This window comes from Eretmochelys imbricata, chromosome 1 (genome assembly GCF_965152235.1).
Source record: "Eretmochelys imbricata isolate rEreImb1 chromosome 1, rEreImb1.hap1, whole genome shotgun sequence".
Classification (NCBI taxonomy): domain Eukaryota; kingdom Metazoa; phylum Chordata; order Testudines; family Cheloniidae; genus Eretmochelys; species Eretmochelys imbricata.
In genome coordinates, this window is record NC_135572.1 from 191,788,664 (window position 1) to 191,808,340 (window position 19,677).

Sequence of the window (19,677 nt, forward strand, 5' to 3'; positions counted from 1 at the left end):
TGTTATTGGGGCATTTGATGCACCAGATGTTAAATGGTAACCAGTCATGTCGTTTTTTTAAGGCTGATCATTGTGTATATCCTCATACTCTAAAAAGTTGAAAGAGTCCCTTACAAGGTTTAAACAGACATCTCAAGAGAAATTCATGGTCTGTCATTGGCCACTGTTGGAATTCAATTAGTTCATAATGAAATTTTAGGACTTTAACAGTTTCTTTAGATGCCTCTCACTAAAAAGCAACCTACTTCAGAGATTTCTGTTCATTTCACTTGGTCTCATGACCCAGTCTACTTTAGCTTTGCAACCACAATTATTTAAAAAAAAAAAACAAAAACATTAGCTTACCTTTCATAGCATCCTGATTACTCCCAGTGCTAGACAAGATTTTACACCACACTCATCACAATGGTATTTTACAAATATGGTCCCATCTTACAAATATTTTTGGATATTTTATCTAGCAAATTTATATATTTTTCCCATTTGCAAAATATTCATGAACCAGTCCCAATGTCTGCCCCCATCACGTTAAACACAAATATTTGCAGGTTACTTTACAGAGCAAAAAAACCACCCGGGGAGTGCTCACTTTAAGTATTCTCCATTAGGCCAGGTCTCCACTACAAACTTACATCAGTAGAATTACGTCGCTCGGGGGTGTGAGAAATCCACCCCTCTGAGCGACACAGTGATACTGGCCTAACCCCTGGTGTAGACATCGCTATGTCAATGGGAGGGTTTATCCCGTTGACAAAGCTGTTGCTTCTCTTGGAGTGGATTAGCTCTCTCATCGATGGAGTAGTACCTTCACTGGACCACTGCAGTGGTGCAGCTGCACAGGGCAGGTCTCCCGCTGCAGCATTTTAAGTGTAGACCTGCCCTAAGTCACTCAGCATGTGTGACTGGACTCTTCAATACCCCAGTATTTTTTCTGCTCCCTGAATGGATGACTATAGCAACTTTTTAAATGAACAAAAGCAAGCGGTGAGCAGCTCTTATTGGTATATTAATACTGTTTGCAAATGACTAAGAACACTGCATTCCACCAAAACATTAAGCAAACAAGAATTTGGACATGCAAATGTTCACAAGTATTGAATAATAAGGAGTATAAACAGGACTGAACTTTGAAGATATTTGTTTGAATTCTTCAGCATTGCTAACCATCTTTTTGTTTCAATACAGGACAAGCTCTAGGACATCACCACCAACATCAGGCTGCTGCCATGCAGCATGCACTTTACGCATTATTACAGTCACCATGGACAGGTTCTTGATTGCTAGCAATTTCAGAATATCCATCAACTGAAGAATGGAGCCTGACTTATGTGAAAGACTCAGAGGAGTGAAGTTGTGGAATAGCCTTCCAAGGGAAACAGTGGGGGCAAAAGACCTATCTGGCTTCAAGATTAAACTCGATAAGTTTATGGAGGAGATGGTATGATGGGATAACATGATTTTGGCAATTAATTGATCTTTAACTATTCATGGTAAATAGGCCCAATGACCTGTGATGGGATGTTAGATGGGCTGGGATCTGAGTTAGTACAGAGAATTCTTTCCTGGGTGTCTGGCTGGTGAATCTTGCCCACATACTCAGGGTTCAGCTGAACGCCATATTTGGGGTCGGGAAGGAATTTTCCTCCAGGGCAGATTGGCAGAGGCCCTGGGGGGTTTTCGCCTTCCTCTGTAGCATGGGGCACGGGTCACTTGCTGGAGGATTCTCTACACCTTGAAGTCTTTAAACCATGATTTGAGGACTTCAATAGCTCAGACACAGGTGAGAGGTTTATTGCAGGAGTGGGTGGGTGAGATTCTGTGGCCTGCATTGTGCAGGAGGTCAGACTAGATGATCATAATGGTCCCTTCTGACCTTAATATCTATGAGTCTATGAGACTAACATTTTAAAATGAAAACAAAACAGAAAACCGACAGACAAAATACACCCAACCTTGAGACTTATAAATTACCTGTTACAACTCCGAAACCTATTCTTATAGTTTTAAAGGGGACTACATGTACACACGGGAATACAACCAGTGATGAGCTGGAGCTGGTTCGCACCGGTTCACGCAAACCAGTTGTTAAATTTTGAAGCAGTTTCAGAACCGGTTGTTACCTCGCTTCCCTGCATGGGGCGCTGAGGCTTTGATGGGCTCTGGCCAGGAAGTGATGCAATTCCTCCTCCGGCTGCCGGGGGCGCTGCACTACGGGAGCCATGTAGGCTGCCGCCTGGCCCTGGGCACAAACCCTGTTGCTGCTGCTGCTCCCCTGGCCCTGGGGCTCCCAATGCTGCCTGGTGGGTCCCCGGCTGCTCTGCTGGGCCTGGGCTGCGTCCTGCTGCTCTCCCTGTGAACACCCACCACTCTGCCTGCAGCCAGCCCCCATCTCCAGCCAACCCCTGCTGCACGCACCCCCTGCCCTGCCCGCAGCCACCCCTGTCTCCAGCCACCCCCACACCCTCTGCCCTGCCCGCACCAGCCCCTGCCGCACCCCCTGCCCTGCCCGCAGCCAGCCCGTCTCCAGCCAGCCCTGCACCCCCCTGCCCTGCCTGCAGCCAGCCCCTACCTCCAGTCAGCCCCTGCCCTGTTTCCAGCCAGCCCCACATCCCCTTGCCTCCAGCCAACCCCGCACCCTCCTGTCTCCAGCCAGCTCCGCACCCCATGCCCTGCCTGTAGCCACTTCCGCACCCCCTGCCTCCAGCTAGCCCTGCCCCACACTCCTGTCTAAAGCTGGCCCCACATCCACTGGTGCCCTGCAGTTCCCAGGGCAGTAACCCTGCACACCTGCTTCAATGAGGGGGGCAGGGAGCAGCTGGGACCCACACATGTGCACACCCTAGGGTGACCAGTCATCAAGTGTAAAAAATCAGGACGGGGGTGGGGGGTAATCGGAGCCTATATAAGAAAAAGACCCCAAAATCGGGACTGTCCCTATAACATCGGGACATCTGGTCACCCTAACACACCCCCAGGGAGTGACGGGGACCCACACATGTGAAACAGAGCTCATTTCTAGTTCAGGCCCATCTTTTTAAAAAAGAACTTTAGGCAGGGTTAACATACATCCATATTTTCCCAGACAGGTCAGGCTTTTTGGTTCTTAAATCGCTGTGCAGGAGGGGAAATACGGACATATGGTAACCCTGTTGGTACAAAAAATACATACTGGGGCACATCCCTTAAATCAGAACTTTTTATAGGGAACCGGTTGTTAAGATTTTGGCAGCTCATCACTGAATACAACTGTTGTCATACTGAAGTCTGGCTGTTTTTAGCTGTTACAGAAATTCACCTCACACATCACTGTCACTCTTAGAGATACACACAACACATTCAAAAATGCAAACCCTATGTCATGCCAGCAACCTGATATAATATAACTGGGGAATACTCAGTCCTAAAAAAGAGCTCCTGCATGGTACAAATTTTGGAATGTGTGAAGTAGATGGAAGTAAATATTTTCAGAGGGACCACAACTATTCTTCAGGACAGATCGGATTTTTTTTTCCAAAGAAGTGCCTTCCTCAGTGCACCCACATCAGTGCTGCCTTTAAGTTTTGATTCTGATCAGCATTCATCTGATACAGCATCTGCCATCCAATGATCTCAGCGTATTCCATGGTAAACATTAACTCACTAAGCTTCACAAATAGGGTTGCCAGGCATATGGTTTTCGAGTGAGGGAGGGGAGAGCAAGTGATGTAGGGAGGGGGATGTAGTGAGGGGGTGGGGCTTTGGAGAAGGGGGGGTGCAGGTGTTCCGTTTTGCGCTATTAGAAGGTTGGCAACCCTACTTACAAAACCCTTGTGAGACAGGGAAGTATTATCAACGCTTTACAGATGGCAAAACAGTCCCAGAAGGGTCTATTGACCTTTCAGAAGTCACATAGAAAGTCAGTGGTCTAGTCAGGAAAAAAACCCAGCAATTGTTAATCCCAGCTTCCAGTTCCATTAAGCACATTCCAGGGCTTCTAAGGGCCTGTCTACATGAGAACATGGCATGGGTTTAATTTAAGATATAAGACACTATTAAACCAAACTAAAAGTGTCCACATAGAGGTTTGCACTGGATTAACTATATCAGTTTAAAAGCAGCTTTAAATTAAACCAGTGCAATTTACGTATATGGACAAAGACTAAAAGGAAAAAACTATTTATATGTTACTCATCAACTCTTGAACTTTAACTACGAAATGTAGGGTTTTCAGAACAAAGAAGGTCAATTATTGAAATTTCTCAAGATTAAATTAGATAGGATGATAAATAACAGTTACTAACCTCTATAGTAACTGGAGTTCTTTGAGATGTGTGGTCCCTATCTATATTCTTCTCTGGCATTGTCATGCACTCCACACACCTGAGACAGGGTAATTTTTGCTAGCAACATCCATTGGTCCTCTACTGCACTCTTCCTCTCCTTATGCTCTGGACCAAGGGCATAAGAAGCAGTGTAGAGCAACTATCTCTCCATTTCCTTCTCTGCCACGAATCATGAGTGAAGGATTGAGACAGAGGAGAAGGAGTGCAGGAGGTGGAATACTGGTAGGGAGAACACATCTCAAAGAACTCTAGTTACTGTACAAGATAAGTAACTTCTTTTTCTTCTTCAAGTGATGGTTCCTGTGTATATTCCACTATGGGTGACTGACAAGCAGTACCTACTACGTAGGAGGGTGTGATGCCCTATGTGGCTGTGAGGTGGATCGCAGCTCTCATGAGTCCAGTCAAAAAAAATTTCCTGACAGGAGGCTGGGAAGGAGGAGTGTTGTGTTTGTTTCTCTGCACCTCTGCCACTTTTGTGGCAGTTCATATCCCCTTTGGTGGTAGAAGGCTTGTGGTACTTGTGAGGCTGCCTATGACACTTCTTCTGTGTCTCCATATATATCCCCAAGGAGCAGAGGGTCACCCTTGAGTCTTTAATTCAGTCTTTTCATTAAATAAGCTATTTTCATCAAATCCTCCACAGGGGATTGAACTTCCCTGGGGAAGCCTGAGGAATAAAGTCAGGATTTGCCGAGCATAAGAATGCAATCACCATTGATCCTGAGGCTGTCATCCCCTATAGGGATGTTCTAGCCACCAATTTACCCTCCTTGATAAGGGCTTGAAATTGTTCTCTATCCTCCGAAGTCAACTTGCCTCTGAATTCTGAAATCTTACAGCAGTTCACAAAATCATACTTTTACAGCAAGGCCTGGTAATTGCCTATTTGATGTAAATACCTTCCTTCTGAGGCGGTCCAAATTTTTGGCCTCTTCATCTGAGATGGTGGACCTTGGGAAATGTTGTCCACCCTTTTCAGTGGCATCTTGAACCACCAAAAAAAGTGTGGGGCAGGATGAGTGAACAAAAACTCTGCTCCCCTGGCTGTATCAATTCAGGATATTGCATGGACAGCTCCCATGATGATCATTAAGACCAGTGAGGAGGCTCCAGCATTGGTTAAAGTGGTCCCAAAGAGATAGGTTACCAACAGTCCAAAGGGGGTACCCCATCATCTAAAGTCAAGGTAGGTCCCAGGAGATTATGGCTCCCCTACCTGGACTCCCATCTCTGAGTGGAGATGATACTGGTCCCTCCCAATGTCAGATTCACCCAAAGAGGAAAATGTAGGTTCCATTTGTAATGGTGGTGCCATCAGGACCATTGTGATGCAGAAATGCCAGGACTGGCAGAAGCGGGATTGACTTCTGTCATAGTGTTCGTGGATCGATGGTGTCAGCATCTCCCTTGTAAGGACCAGATCTGATAGGAGGGGAGATTCTGGATCCTGACGGATGACATTTATCCCCACTCAGAGAAAGAGAGAGAGAGAGAGAGAGTGAGACTGTGAGCAGAAGCATGCCAGCCCTTGGAAGCTGATGTCTGCTTCTGCAAGCATGATGCTGCATGTGGTTCTTGGTGCTTGCACTTTGTCACTACTGATAGTTGTCCTGGCCTTGGCTCATGTCTCTCTGTGCTCAGTTTCAAAGGTTCCACTCCTGTCAATGGTGCCAATATAGAGGCACTCAATTTTTGAAGTCTGCAGATCGGTATAGTGACCCTTATGGACTCTTGATCCCCCCAGAACTGGGTACAGAGACACTTTGACTTGGAAGGTGCTGGTGAAGAAGTCCTCCACTTAGAGGTGGATCTGGAGGGGGATTTCTCTTTAGGATTTTGAGAGGGCTTTCTACCCTTATGGTGAGCCTGGGAGACGGAGTCTCTGGCTCTACCCTTGCTTACCCCTGTATCAGAAGTGGTAGTGCTCGTGGCTCACTCCTCAATACCTCTGTCCAGTGTACGGGGGGTGGGAGGGAGGTCTGCCCAGCCCAGATCAGACTGTGGCCTCAGGGCACTCTCCCTGAGATGTCCACTAAGTCTGAACTCCTGTGCTTGCCAGGTTCGGCTGGGAAAAGAGCAGGAGATACTACAGTTAGTGGACGTATGAGCTTCTTTGGGGTGGTATAGGCAGCTCTAATGGTTGTTGCTAAAACAGGAAGGACCATGGGCAGGAGATTCAGCTTTTGAAGCAAGAATCCTGAACATAACCGGTGTCCCGTACCAGGGAGTGTGCAGAGGAGAGGAAGCTTGGAAGGAGGGGTTCCCAAAACCTTTAGCTAAACTAACTACTAAAAACTAAGAACTAACAACCAATATTTATATTTACAATATTTACGGATTAGAAGTTGAAGGACCAGTCTGTGGACACTGGAGGGTTCCATCTCAGACCACTACCTGGTAGAGGTAGAAAGGAACTGGAGAGGCACGCAGTCAGCACCACCTCTGATACCCTCAGTCTGGAGCACAAGGAGAGGAAGGGCACAGGTGGAGACCAATGGACATTGTTAGCAAAAGTCTTCTGGACTCAGGTGCATGGAGAGCATAAATAGCCACAGTGGAATTCACACAGGGACCAGCACTTGCAAAACAACACGTATTTTATCTGGAAATTTAAAGTAATTCACAATTATTTACAACTGATTTATTTACCATTATCTGCATCAATATATACATTAATATACTTACACGTCCTATGGTAGATACAAACAAAAATAGGAACTCTATTTGCAGAATTAGAATTGCTCAATAGAAGAAGAATTTTATTGCAGTAATTTCATTGCAGTTTCCCGAACCCTAACCCAACAACTTTCTAAGTTGCCAAATTTACACAAGCACTTGAATGTAGACATATTAATTATATGAAAAAGCAAATAGCACCATCTTCTCCACATAGACGACTGCAAAAAGCAATTATCACTTCATTAATTTGTAATGAAGACCAAATTGCATGTAAATGATTGCAGATTGCCATTTCAGTCCAATTGCTCCAACAGGAAAGCTCCAAATACTGAGGCATTTCTGAATAAAGAGCCCAATCCTGCTTCTGTTGAAGTTAACAGAACGTTTGCCATTGACTTCAATAGATACATGATTGGGCACAAACAAGCAGCGTTATGAGCCCTAAATTACACTCTTCATGCAAGAGACAAGGTGGGTGAGGTAATATCTTTTATTGGTCCAACACCTGTTGGTGAGAGGGACACACTTTTGAGCTCCATAGAACTCTTCTTCAGTTCCGTGCAACTCTGAGTCTTGTCTCTTTCACCAACAGAAGCTGGTCCAATAAAAGGTATTACCCCACCCACTTTGTCTGACTTATATCCTGGGACCAAAATGGCTACAACAACTCTTCATTCAATATATTTTTCCAAAAAACGTAGTGGCCAACCTCACATGATAAAACTCATGCATCAGCGCCCCGCCCCAAAACATAAGAGTATTGTAGTGGGGCAGTTACCCCGGTCCTGGAAAACAAGGTTAAAGGCTGATTGGGGAGGCAGCCACAGCTGTGGCTGCACCCAATCAGGCCACACCTGGCCCTGTTATAAGGGCTCAGGGAGGAGCTGTGTCAGTCTCCAGCCCTGGAGGGAGAAGGGCCTAGCTGCCTGGGAGCACAGGGTACCGGAAGCAGAACAATACTGGGAAAGGGCAAGAGGAGCTGGGGAGCTCCAGCCTGGCAACTCCCCAGGCTGAGGCCTTGGTAATGGCCTAGGGAGGTACTGGGGCTGCAGGGAAAGGCAGCTGGTCCTACCCCCTTACCAGTGATGAGCGGCCATTACAGACTGCAGTTTGCCCCAGAGAAAGGGGGCTAGAGGATGATTGGCAGTAGCCACTGAGGTAAGGTGGCTATAGAAGGTTGGGGGTTCCCCTGGGAAGGGAGACCCAGAGTGTGGGAGTACTGCTGGGGCAGAACCCTGAGGTAAAGGGCACCGGGGTCCAGGAGGGACATGGGGGCCTGAGGCAGGTGAGACACTGGCCAGCAGAGGGCGCTCCGAGAGCTGGAATTGAGCTAATTCCCTAGGCAACCAGCAGGAGGTGCCACACCAGTGAATCTGCGATCTGCTACAAGTATCTTAAAATAATTATAGATTTTAATAATAATAATTTGGAGTTCTTTTTATTTGCATTCTGACTTTTGCACCTTTAAGGTTCACATATTCAACTTTATCTCTGGATTCAGAGTAGCAGCTGTGTTAGTCTGTATCCGCAAAAAGAAAAGGAGTACTTGTGGCACCTTAGAGACTAACACATTTATTTGAGCATAAGCCATCCGATGAAGTGAGCTGTAGTTCATGAAAGCTTATGCTCAAATCAACTTTATCTCTGCAACCATGAGGGCTGGAAACTTTCATTTTAAGAAAAAATAAATAATGAAGAATAAGATTCTGGTATATTCACGATTCCAGCTTTGAGCAAAAAAACATGAGATTCAAAATACAATTACATAAGTTAGCAATATTGAATAAATGAGACAGCTGTTCTCAGTACTAATTTTACTCAAATGAAGAATAGCACAGCCACATTTGCTATGACATCTAATCCTATGAAGGCATATATGCATAATTTATAGGGGCCTTTTTGATCAATCATATCCTACGGGACTTCTCATGCACAAGATTGCTCTGAACATGGCTAATCCCAAGGCCCCATGTTGTTTGACTGTTGCTAAGTGCTACATTCATGCCCTACTTCATACCATCAGAAAAGTGAACAAGTGAGCTCTCTTTAACGTAAAGGTCACTGAGATATAAACCATCACCCTCCCTCCAGAACTGCAGTTGTAGTACTCCCTTTATGATGTACTTGAGCTCTGTTGGTATAGAAACAGATCAGATAATGCTCAAATAAATCTAGGTCTCCTAAAATGCAGCACCTTTTGTTGGCAACAGCAAATGTACTTCTATTTTTTATCGTATGTTGTTAACAGATAAAATAAATAGTTACCTGAACCTTTAATAACAGTAAATGGATACTTTAGCTTGGTAGGGAGAGGTAAATGCCACTGGAATATTTTCTGATTACAGATCTTGTTAGAGGCTAAGTATCAAAGGAGAAACAATCAAACACCCTATTTCAGGGCATCATTACACAGTCAATGTAACTTTACATGTAACGATTTACAGACTGAAATCACATTAGGAGACAGAAAGCTTAGTAAAGGGAGAGAAAAAATAGACAAATAAACATGAGATAAAGTTGCTTTCAGCTGAGGTTTGAAAATACAGCATAAAAAGTGTAGAGATACAAGAGGGCTGTTCCAGATAACAGGAACTGCAGTGGGGAAGACAGTCACTTTAGTAGTGAGATTTTGAAAAGGGCCAGCAATAAAGCAGAGAGAAGGTTAGAAAGACAAAATGAAAAAAAAAAGTATGGAAGTCTTTTCAAATAAAAGGACATTTTTGAACTGGACCCAGAAATGCCAGTAAATGCAGAGCCCAGTGGAGTTATTTGAGAACTGCAGTGATGAGATCACAGTTCTTTCTGTATGTGAAGTAGAGGGCAGCATTCTGACTATGCATGAGCCTGGACAGCTGGAACCTCAAGAGGTCACAGAGAAGGAAAATGCAATAGCCAATATGAGAGAGGACAATGGCATAGATGAGGATCTAGGCAAAAGTGGCAGTAAAGCAGTGGCATAGATAGAAAATGACATGGCAGAAGCATGACATGAGGAAGAAGAAAATTTCAGGTTCAAGGCAGATAGTTATAGACTGAGACAACCAGGAAGTCTGAGTTCAGAAAAAAACTGGAGGAGACAGAGCTATGCTTGAGGAGAGCTTTGAACATGTTTTGTTGAAAGAAGGAGAGAGCCACACATTTACCTCATCAATGTAATCAGGAAAGGTGGATGCAGAGAAGAAATTAAAATATGTCAAGAGATGTTTACAACTAAGTATCATCAGCATAAAGAGGCCAAATGACAGGAACTTATCAACCGCATAGAAAGGCCACTCAAACTTTGGCCTCTTCCCAGCTGTCCAAAATGAGCTATTTTTGAAGTGTTCCCGTCTGAAGTTATATACTTCTCAGATGATTCCAACCTAACACCCTCGCCCTATCCTACTGCCTTCGGACTGGATCACTTCTTGCCTCCTTCCCTCAAGATGATTATTCTAATGCTATTAGCATACATAGCACTGTACAAAACAAACAAGAAAGGTCCCCTTGCCTCAAAGACTGACAGTCCAACCCAGAAAAAATATGACACATTGGAAACTGTTTAGGCATGAAACTTGATGGACACACTCAACCCTGACATTTCTTTGATCCTTTCATTCACTCTTTGAATGAAAATTGAAGAAAATTCCTCATCTCAATATAAGCTGCCACCATCTCCACTGTTACACTAAACCCCTATTCTGCAATCTCACAATAAGGGTCCATTCTGAGTCAAGGAAGCAAGGTGGACAGAGAGATTATGTAGCAGTACATAGTTTCATGGCAGAACTGAAAGAGAGCTGTGGAATTGTGAGTAGGCAATTTTCTTTTAAGACAGAGGTTAGGAAAAGACCTAGAGGGGGACAACCGAGTAGAAAAGGAATGAACTGCCATTATTTACTTGTAGAATGTCCAGGCTGTGGTGGCAGTTGGGTGGAGAGGATGAGGAAGGGAATTAGTTGGGACATTGGCAAGGCAAGTGAATAGAATTTTGTATTTATATAATGTACCCAGCAGTAACAGATGAGACCAAAAACTTAATTCTGGTCTTAGTTATACCAGTGTACAATCCAGAGCAACTTCATTCTCCTCAATGGAGTTACCATGCATTTACACTGGTGTAACTCAGGAGAGAATCTGGTCCACTCTACATTACTTCTAGAATCTGTCCTGGTTGGTTTCAGATCATAGCACTGTTTGCAATACTCTCCTATTGCATCACCATTACCGTAAGTGAGCAACAGCCCACTAAACAATCTGACTGAGATTTTCAAAGGCACCTAAGGGACCTGGCAGCCTAATTCCCATTGAAATTCAATAGGAGTCAGGGGTTTAACTCCTTTAGGTTTCTTTGACAGTCTCAGGCAATAGGTTGAGCAATATATTTTTACAAGTTTAGTTTTTATTATTTGTTACAAATGTGATATTTGATGTGATTTGACACACAAACTGTTCACGATTCCTTTCAACTATTCCCCATGTTTAGACTACTGTTTTTTGTAATGGTTGGCAGTTAAAAGATATATAAACGAACACATCTGACACACAGCACTGTACCCTCCTAGAAAACATTGCTGAGAAAAAAAATCAAAGAGGAAACAACCCACTGGAAGATACTGGAGGCACATGAAGATTGTTTCGTGTCCTAACAAGCCCCAGACATGTTGGACAGAAGGGGAAAATCACCACTTAATTCCAAATAAAAAATAAATTTTGTCTGATATTCTTGTTGTCAGCCTAATTGACTTGTGCCATCTGTGAGCTCCTCACACAGGCAATAGCAGGACCACCACCACCGAGCTCCTAACAGAGGCAACAGAATTTGATAATGTTCAAAATTGTCATAACTCTCAGTTTAATGGTTTTCTCCAGCGTACTCAGTAAAATTTTGCAGCAAAGAAGGAAAAACATCTTTAGTACATATGTCTGGGAGATGGACATATACACATTTTTATACTATTTTTTTTCAACCTTCTGCTATTTATTAAACGAATTTCTGTTCTAAACAATATAATCACTGCAGCGGGAATCTCAGATTTCAGATAGTCTGTATATGAACATTAACATTTTACTAACTGAATACAAAGGGACTGATAATGTTCTTTGCTTGGTTGCTAAACACTTGCACTAACACAAGGTAAACAAAAAAGAAGAGAACGTATTAACACACAGCTCAGTTTCGGTGCCTACTACTACAGGATTAGTGTAGGCAATGGGTGGGGTTTATTTATTTATTTTTTTCTAATTACTGTATAATCCAGTTCTGGCTAACATTTTAAACTTAAGTGCCTAAAGTTCGGTATCTAGGACCACATTTCAGCATCTAAGTGGCCTAATATTCAGAAGTCCTGAGCATCCTTGATGTAATTCAGTTTCTAGAGGTAGAGATTGCCTGTCACCAATAATGGACAACAAGCACATAATTCATAATATTTTGTATTATATTCGACCTGGTTGGAAAATGGGTATACTTCTTGGTAGAAAATTTTGATTCTTTGTCAAGAAAACGAAGACTGGATTTCAACAAAAAAGCTGGACTAGAACACTCAATATTATCATCGGAAAGCAGATTGTTTGTGTGAAAAAATTGTTTAGTCAAAAAATTAATATTCCATCAAAAACTGTTTGAATGGCAATTTTTTACCAGTTCTATATTATACCCTCAACAAGTAGTTGATAGAAATTAATTTGTCACTAATCGATAGCGAGTCCATTGAATTTCACTGCTTTTTGAGTATAAAGAAATTCAGTCAACCAGTATTTTCTTAACCAAAGCTTAATTCTATTGAGATCCTCCCCAAAGTGTAGGAGTAAACAAAATATTTCATAGAGTGAAAGCTGAGCATTACATAATCATTAGAGCTATAGTGAGCCCTTTGCCAGTTATCTATTAATCCTCAATCTCACATAAGCCCTTACACAATTTGGTGTAAACCTGAAACTAACCTAAGGCCCTTAATCTTACTCCCCAAGGGAGCTGTGCCATTAACTTTAATAGTAACAGGAAGAGACCTCTTTCTGCTATGAAGCTTCCAAATCAAAGAAATGAAAACAAGAATATTGATAAATAGCACAGCAAAATAAATAAACAAACCTCCTACTCACCAAACAATGGTCATTACAGTCATCAGCAGAAAAGTCCTCCTTTCTTTTTAGTTAAATTTTTATGACACTGTCAAATTATTTCATGTAATTTTCTGCCTTTTTCTGCTTCTTTTCTCCTTAATTAGTTAAAAATATAATTGATGGTATTAAATATCTTATCTACTGTATATCATTGCAACATAAGGTGCCAATCCTGAAAACTCTATGCTCACAAATATTCAGCACTCATTCAAATACAGTACTCTGGTTAGTTTCAACTGGACCACACTTATGAGAGACTATTTTTGTGAGTTATGGTTTTGGAGGATCAGGCCCTAAACTGCTGTCTCCATATGATATGGGAAATACACTAATACTTCTATTTAATTTCTACTTTCCACTCTATTAAAGTCTTTAAATGATTTGTATGTTTTTTAATAGCATTTTTGGAAAGAGCACTGCAAAGATTCAAGATAAAAAGGAATGATTAGGTGCCTTTTTGTTTTTAAGATGATAGTTTTCTAGTGAATGTTTTATACTGTAGTGCTAAACTTCAGCAAATACTGAGCATTACATAAAATATCATGATACCGCAGTTCCTGTATCTTTTCTCTCATTTCATCATTCAGCTTCACAACATGTGGAACAGAGCAAGAGAAAGAAATTATAAGGTAAATATGGCTCAGTGATTGTGTGAATGTCAAAACATTACATGTAGAAAGCCTTGGAGAATGGCAATTGAGGATTTTGTAGGGGGTCCCAAAAAGTATTATGTAAGTTGGAAAGAGAGTCCAGAACTCCTCCAGTGTACATTATGATATAGTGTGAGATGGGGCTGTGATGCTGGCAGACCAGATGCCAGCTCATGCCAAGGCCCCAGGCCTCACTAAACACTTACAAATGAATAGCTAGAAACCAGTCTTGCTTACGTGTGTGTTAGCGTTGTCAGAATACATATTAAAATGTTAAGTTAATAAGAATATGTCTAGAGTTTATGAAATGCTTGTTAGGATGTTGCATGTATTGATCCCACATATATTTACCTCATGGTATAAAGTTATATTGAGTGTTTGCATTGTAAACCTCTGTAATTATGTAACCCCCCCAAAACAGGAAAAGCAGCATTAATCAAGGTAAAGTGCCCATCCTGCATACAAGATGGCCCTTTGAAAGTTAATGAGGTATTGTGTAGCACCAAAGGACAAAGGCCCTGCATTCCTAACTCCCTCCTGGAGACCTATGCATCAACTCATCCCATCACTTTGGACTCTCAGGTGGAGGGGATACAAATCCCTGACAAGGAGAAACTGGATCTCTCTCTCTCTTCCCTACCCCCCCCACTTTTGGACTCTCACAGGGCTGGAGGTATGAAACCGAAGCAGAGATCCCAAGGGTCAATCTGGGTTAGCCCTAAAAGACATTCTGTCAGTTCTACAACTCTGTCACCTTTCGGAACCACAGACAGTAATTCAATTGTGTCTATATGTTGCCTCTTTCATCCTGTAAATAACTCATTTCTTTTCCTAGTTAATGAATCCTTAGTTAGTTTACTATAGGATTGGCTACAAGCATTGTCATCTTTAGTGTGATACTGGAGGTATAAACTGACCTGAGGTAAGTTACTGGTCTCTTCGGACTGGGAGCAACGTGAACTTTTTGTGATCTTTAGTGTATAGCAACCAGCTGTCACTCTGTCCAGCTTGCCTGGTTGGCAAGATAGACTGAAATGCCCAAGGAGACTGTCTGTGACTCCATGGTAAGACTGTTATAGTGCTTCAGGAGTTCACATTTGTTATTGGGCTAGTGAAATCTAATTATAGAATGTACAACCAGCTTGGGGTGTCTGCCCTGCTTTTTTGACATAATAATATTTACAGTTCTTTCCTTTTAACTGTACTTCTTGAGAAACAGATTTCAATTTTTTTTAACAAGTGACTATTATTTTAAAAAGAAAAGGAGTACCTGTGGCACCTTAGAGATAACCAATATATTTGAGCATAAGCTTTCGTGAGCTGCAGCTCACTTCATCGGATGCAAACCTATTATTTTAAAAGAAATTAAAATTTTTAAGTGTTCTATCACAATACCACCCTTGGCTGTCGTCCCTTACGGTTATCATGGTATGTAAAAACAGCACCTTTCATCCTAAGGAGCTTTACAAACCAGACACAGGACACTTCACTACCCTATAAAATGCAGCTACTTAAGGAGTAGAATCCAGCAGCTGTTTAGCATAATGGGTACTTCAGTGAACCGAATTTTATCCAAGTTGGAACTTGCCAAGGCACTAAGCAGAACAATTCTAAGTCTGATGAAAATTCCATTGGGTCCTTGGGTTTTCCACTTCATGTGAAAAAATGGCATGTCCATCTGTAGTACTCGTAGCATGATGCTGGGCTCTTGATCAATACTTATTAATATTATTAAAATCTAGCTTTTCGTGCTTTTCCTTTTAATTGTCTGATGATTCACTAATACAGCTTCCTGCAACAAGACAGCCAGACAAGTCCTGACCTAGCTAAACCCTCCTTATTTTATGAGATGGCAACCTACTGTGAAATGATTAAAAAATAACTATGGTGTACAGGTTAGAGTGGGAATTGGTTCTAATCCTGACTATCATTTGCTTGATAGGTATCTTTGGCCAAGTCAAATAACCCATCTGTACCTCAGCGTCCCCATCTGTAAAATGAGGCAAATCTTGGCATCAAAAGTGCCTTACAAGGGCAAATTGTGATTTCACTTGTGTCCTAACCTGCAGCTCAGAATAAATAACTTATATCGTGGTTAATTTCCACAAAGTGTAACTCGCAAAGGTAAAGTCTGTGGCTTAATTTGTCCCAGTTTTAGCAAACTGGCATAGTCCAAATATATTCCTACATAATAAGGGGCGGCAGGGGCAGATTAGGGTTTTGTGGGGCTCTGGGCCCAGAGCAAGTAGGGGGCCATCCCCACCCCTCTGCCTGCAATCCTTCCTAACACACATACACCCCACACTCATGCTGGGGAAATGGGGTCGGGGCGTGGGGCTTGTCCTGCTCTGCCCACCTGGTATTCTTGCTGGGGAGCGGGGTCGGGAAGCAGCGGGAGCACCAGGTGGGTAGAGCAGGTCAGGGTGCAGGGATACCCATTTTTCCGGGGGCCCCCAGTTGGCTGGGGCCTCTGGACATGGGCCCCGTTGGCCTAGTGGCTAATCTGCCACTGCCTACATTTACAGATTTAAGAGATGATCATACCAGTTTACCAACCTAAAAAAATATAAATGTATCCTTTTATGTACCAAGTACAGCTAAGAAAGAAAGAAAGAATATTTGAAAAAAAAGGCCACCATCATAATAAAAGGGGAAAATATTTGCAACACTGAAGCATTATGAAATTCATGTTTGGAAATTTTTTTTAAAGTTTTTGGCTTTCCTTTTGCCAGCTCAAAAACGTGTTTACATCAAACTGCACAAGCAGGTGCATAATACATCATTTTCTTGGTATACTCCCTCTTTCAAAACAATATATTACTACACAATGGAATTTCCTATAGAAATCCCAATTCACTGCATGTACTCCTATTTAACACGACACTGAACGTACAGTGAAATTCAGTAGTTTTGTGCTGAACGAAACTGTAAAAAGCACCAGCTGGCTGAATTAGAAATGGCATTCTTCCAGGTCTCGAATGTCTTATTTATGTACAATGGAATTCTGCCAGGTGTTTAATATTTAAGGCTAATAAATATAATTGGCAGTACTACTACACAAGGACAAGTAACACAAATATGTACAAAATACTTCTCAAAGAAAAATTTGACTTGTACTTATTTCACGATTGAACTCAAAACAGGATGAGAAGCTATGTTTTAAATAACTTTTATATTTTAAAAAAATATAAACAATATTTGCTCATTTTGTCAATGGAAAATGAATGGGAAAGCTTGGCATCTTCATGCCAGCAGCATAAACCCAACAATGCCTTCTGCCAGTATGCACCATGGATGTAACATAACATAAGAACGGCCATACTCAGTCAGACCAAAGGTCCATCTAGCCCAGTATCCTGTCTTCTGACAGTGGCTAATACCAGGTGCCCCAGAGGGAATCAACAGAATAGGTAATCACCAAGTGATCCATCCCCCAACATCCATTCCCAGCTTCTGACAAACAGACGCTAGGGACACCATCCCTGTCCATCCTGGCTAATAGCCATTGGTGGACCTATCTTTCATGAACTTATCTAGTTCATTTTTGAACGCTGTTATAGTCTTGGCCTTCACAACACCCTCTGACAAGGAGTTCCACAGGTTGACTGTGCGTTGTGTGAAAAAATACTTCCTTTTGTTTGTTTTAAAGAGGGATCATTGAGGATGGCAAAATGAGGAGCAATCTCAGGACATTTAGCAAAAGAAAATTTAGGAGGAACATCAAGAAAAGTTTCCTGTTATTGAGATTTACAGCTCTATGACCTGTCTTTCAAAGGAACTGGTGTAACCCCATTACTTGGAATATTCAAACTGTGGCCTGATCCTACAATTGATTCAAGGAGGTGCGCCCCTGCTCCCACATGGAGTCCCTTGGATTCTGACTCAATTGCAGGAATGGGATGTTATGCTTGTAATATTCAAACTACTCCCAAAGCATTTTAGAATTAATGGTAGGGAACAATTCTCCACTCTCAGGCAATGAAATATGTGTCCCAATGGCTCTTTTCCATCTGTAACATCTAGGATTCATTGGAACTCTCTCCCGCTCCTTGCCAGCATGACCTAGGTGGAGAACTGATCTAGAAGTGAAAAAAGCTTGATTGAATAAAGCTTCATTAGCTCTAAATAACTTCATATACGAATGACCACATTTGAAAAACTGGTGTAAATGATTTCTTTTCTCCTTTGTAGAGTACATTGAGATCTGCAGATTACAAGTACTACATAAGAACAAAAGTAATTTACTTCCCTATCCATTGAGGGCCATTCCCACCTCCCTATATCAGATCTGCAGTTAACCTAGTCATATCTGCCACAATGAGTTGGCAGGATCAAATAACATCTCATCTGGTAACAAGGCGGCTCAACCACAGAATCCTGTCACCTTGTTATATTCTATTACAATAGGGTGGTAAATGCTGAGTTTTTTATGGTAACCACTGTGAGAGAAATGCTCTTTCCTGCAACAAACAAATCTCACACATGGAAAACAGTGTTTGTATCTCTACAGGCCATTCAGGCATCATAGTGGCCAATAATTAATTTTTTTTAAAAAAAATCACATAATATAGGCGAGAGAGATTTCCAAAACCATGCTGAACACTCTGTGGACCTGTGTGATGACAAACACAAAAGCAGTAAACAGAAACTGCATTCACAGCGGAAAAACAGTGAACAATGTAAACAGAAAGGAAGTATGGTCTTGTGTTTAAATCTTAAGATGTATAAGTAGGGGCATAGCGAGCGGATCGAGGGACGTGATCGTTCCCCTCTATTCGACATTGGTGAGGCCTCATCTGGAGTACTGTGTCCAGTTTTGGGCCCCACACTATAAGAAGGATGTGGATAAATTGGAGAGAGTCCAGCGAAGGGCAACAAAAATGATTAGGGGTCTAGAACACATGACTTATGAGGAGAGGCTGAGGGAGCTGGGATTGTTTAGCCTGCAGAAGAGAAGAATGAGGGGGGATTTGATAGCTGCTTTCAACTACCTGAAAGGGGGTTCCAAAGAGGATGGCTCTAGACTGTTCTCAATGGTAGCAGATGACAGAACGAGGAGTAATGGTCTCAAGTTGCAGTGGGGGAGGTTTAGATTGGATATTAGGAAAAACTTTTTCACTAAGAGGGTGGTGAAACACTGGAATGCGTTACCTAGGGAGGTGGTAGAATCTCCTTCCTTAGAGGTTTTTAAGGTCAGGCTTGACAAAGCCCTGGCTGGGATGATTTAACTGGGAATTGGTCCTGCTTCGAGCGGGGGGTTGGACTAGATGACCTTCAGGGGTTCCTTCCAACCCTGATATTCTATGATTCTATGCTGAAGGAAAGAAGATTTGAGTTTTACTACTCACTGCGCCACTGACTTGACATGCAACTCTTGGCAAGGTATTTAATGCCATGCCTCAGTTACCTCCTCCATAAATTGGAGACACTACTACTTACCTACCTCAAAGGCATATAGTGACATCTAATCAGTCATGCTTGTGGATCACTATGAGGTACTTGGCTGGTGCTACAAAAGTCGTACTAAGAGGACTAGTAAAAATATTAAAGTTTATTTATTTTCCTTATTCCACTTGCTTCACATTTTAAAATCCATGAACCTCTTATGGTTTTGAAAAATAACCACACTTTGAAAGCAGAGCTGAGTCAATATGCATAAGGCTGCATAAGTAAATATCCTTCTATGAAGGCCCATTATTAAATTTGTCAAATGCTGGGTCAAAGGGGCAATTACAATTATATTTTCACTGTAATGCTATGAAAATTATTTTTCCCCACCATGGCTTAAGCAATTTGACAAAGTTAATTCCGTGCATGTAAATTTCCAGTTATTTCAACTGCAAAATATGTTTTTCTTTCACATAAAGACTGTGGTTTGACATTTCACATTTTGGGAAGAGGAACTTTTTTTTTATTTA

At 42.1% G+C, this 19,677-nt stretch overlaps 1 protein-coding gene across 1 annotated transcript in view; it reads right to left on the bottom strand.

Annotated features, from left to right (window-relative positions):
- EPHA3 (EPH receptor A3) overlaps nucleotides 1-19,677 on the bottom strand; it is a 297,851-nt gene that overhangs the window by 204,422 nt on the left and 73,752 nt on the right. The window lies entirely within an intron of this gene.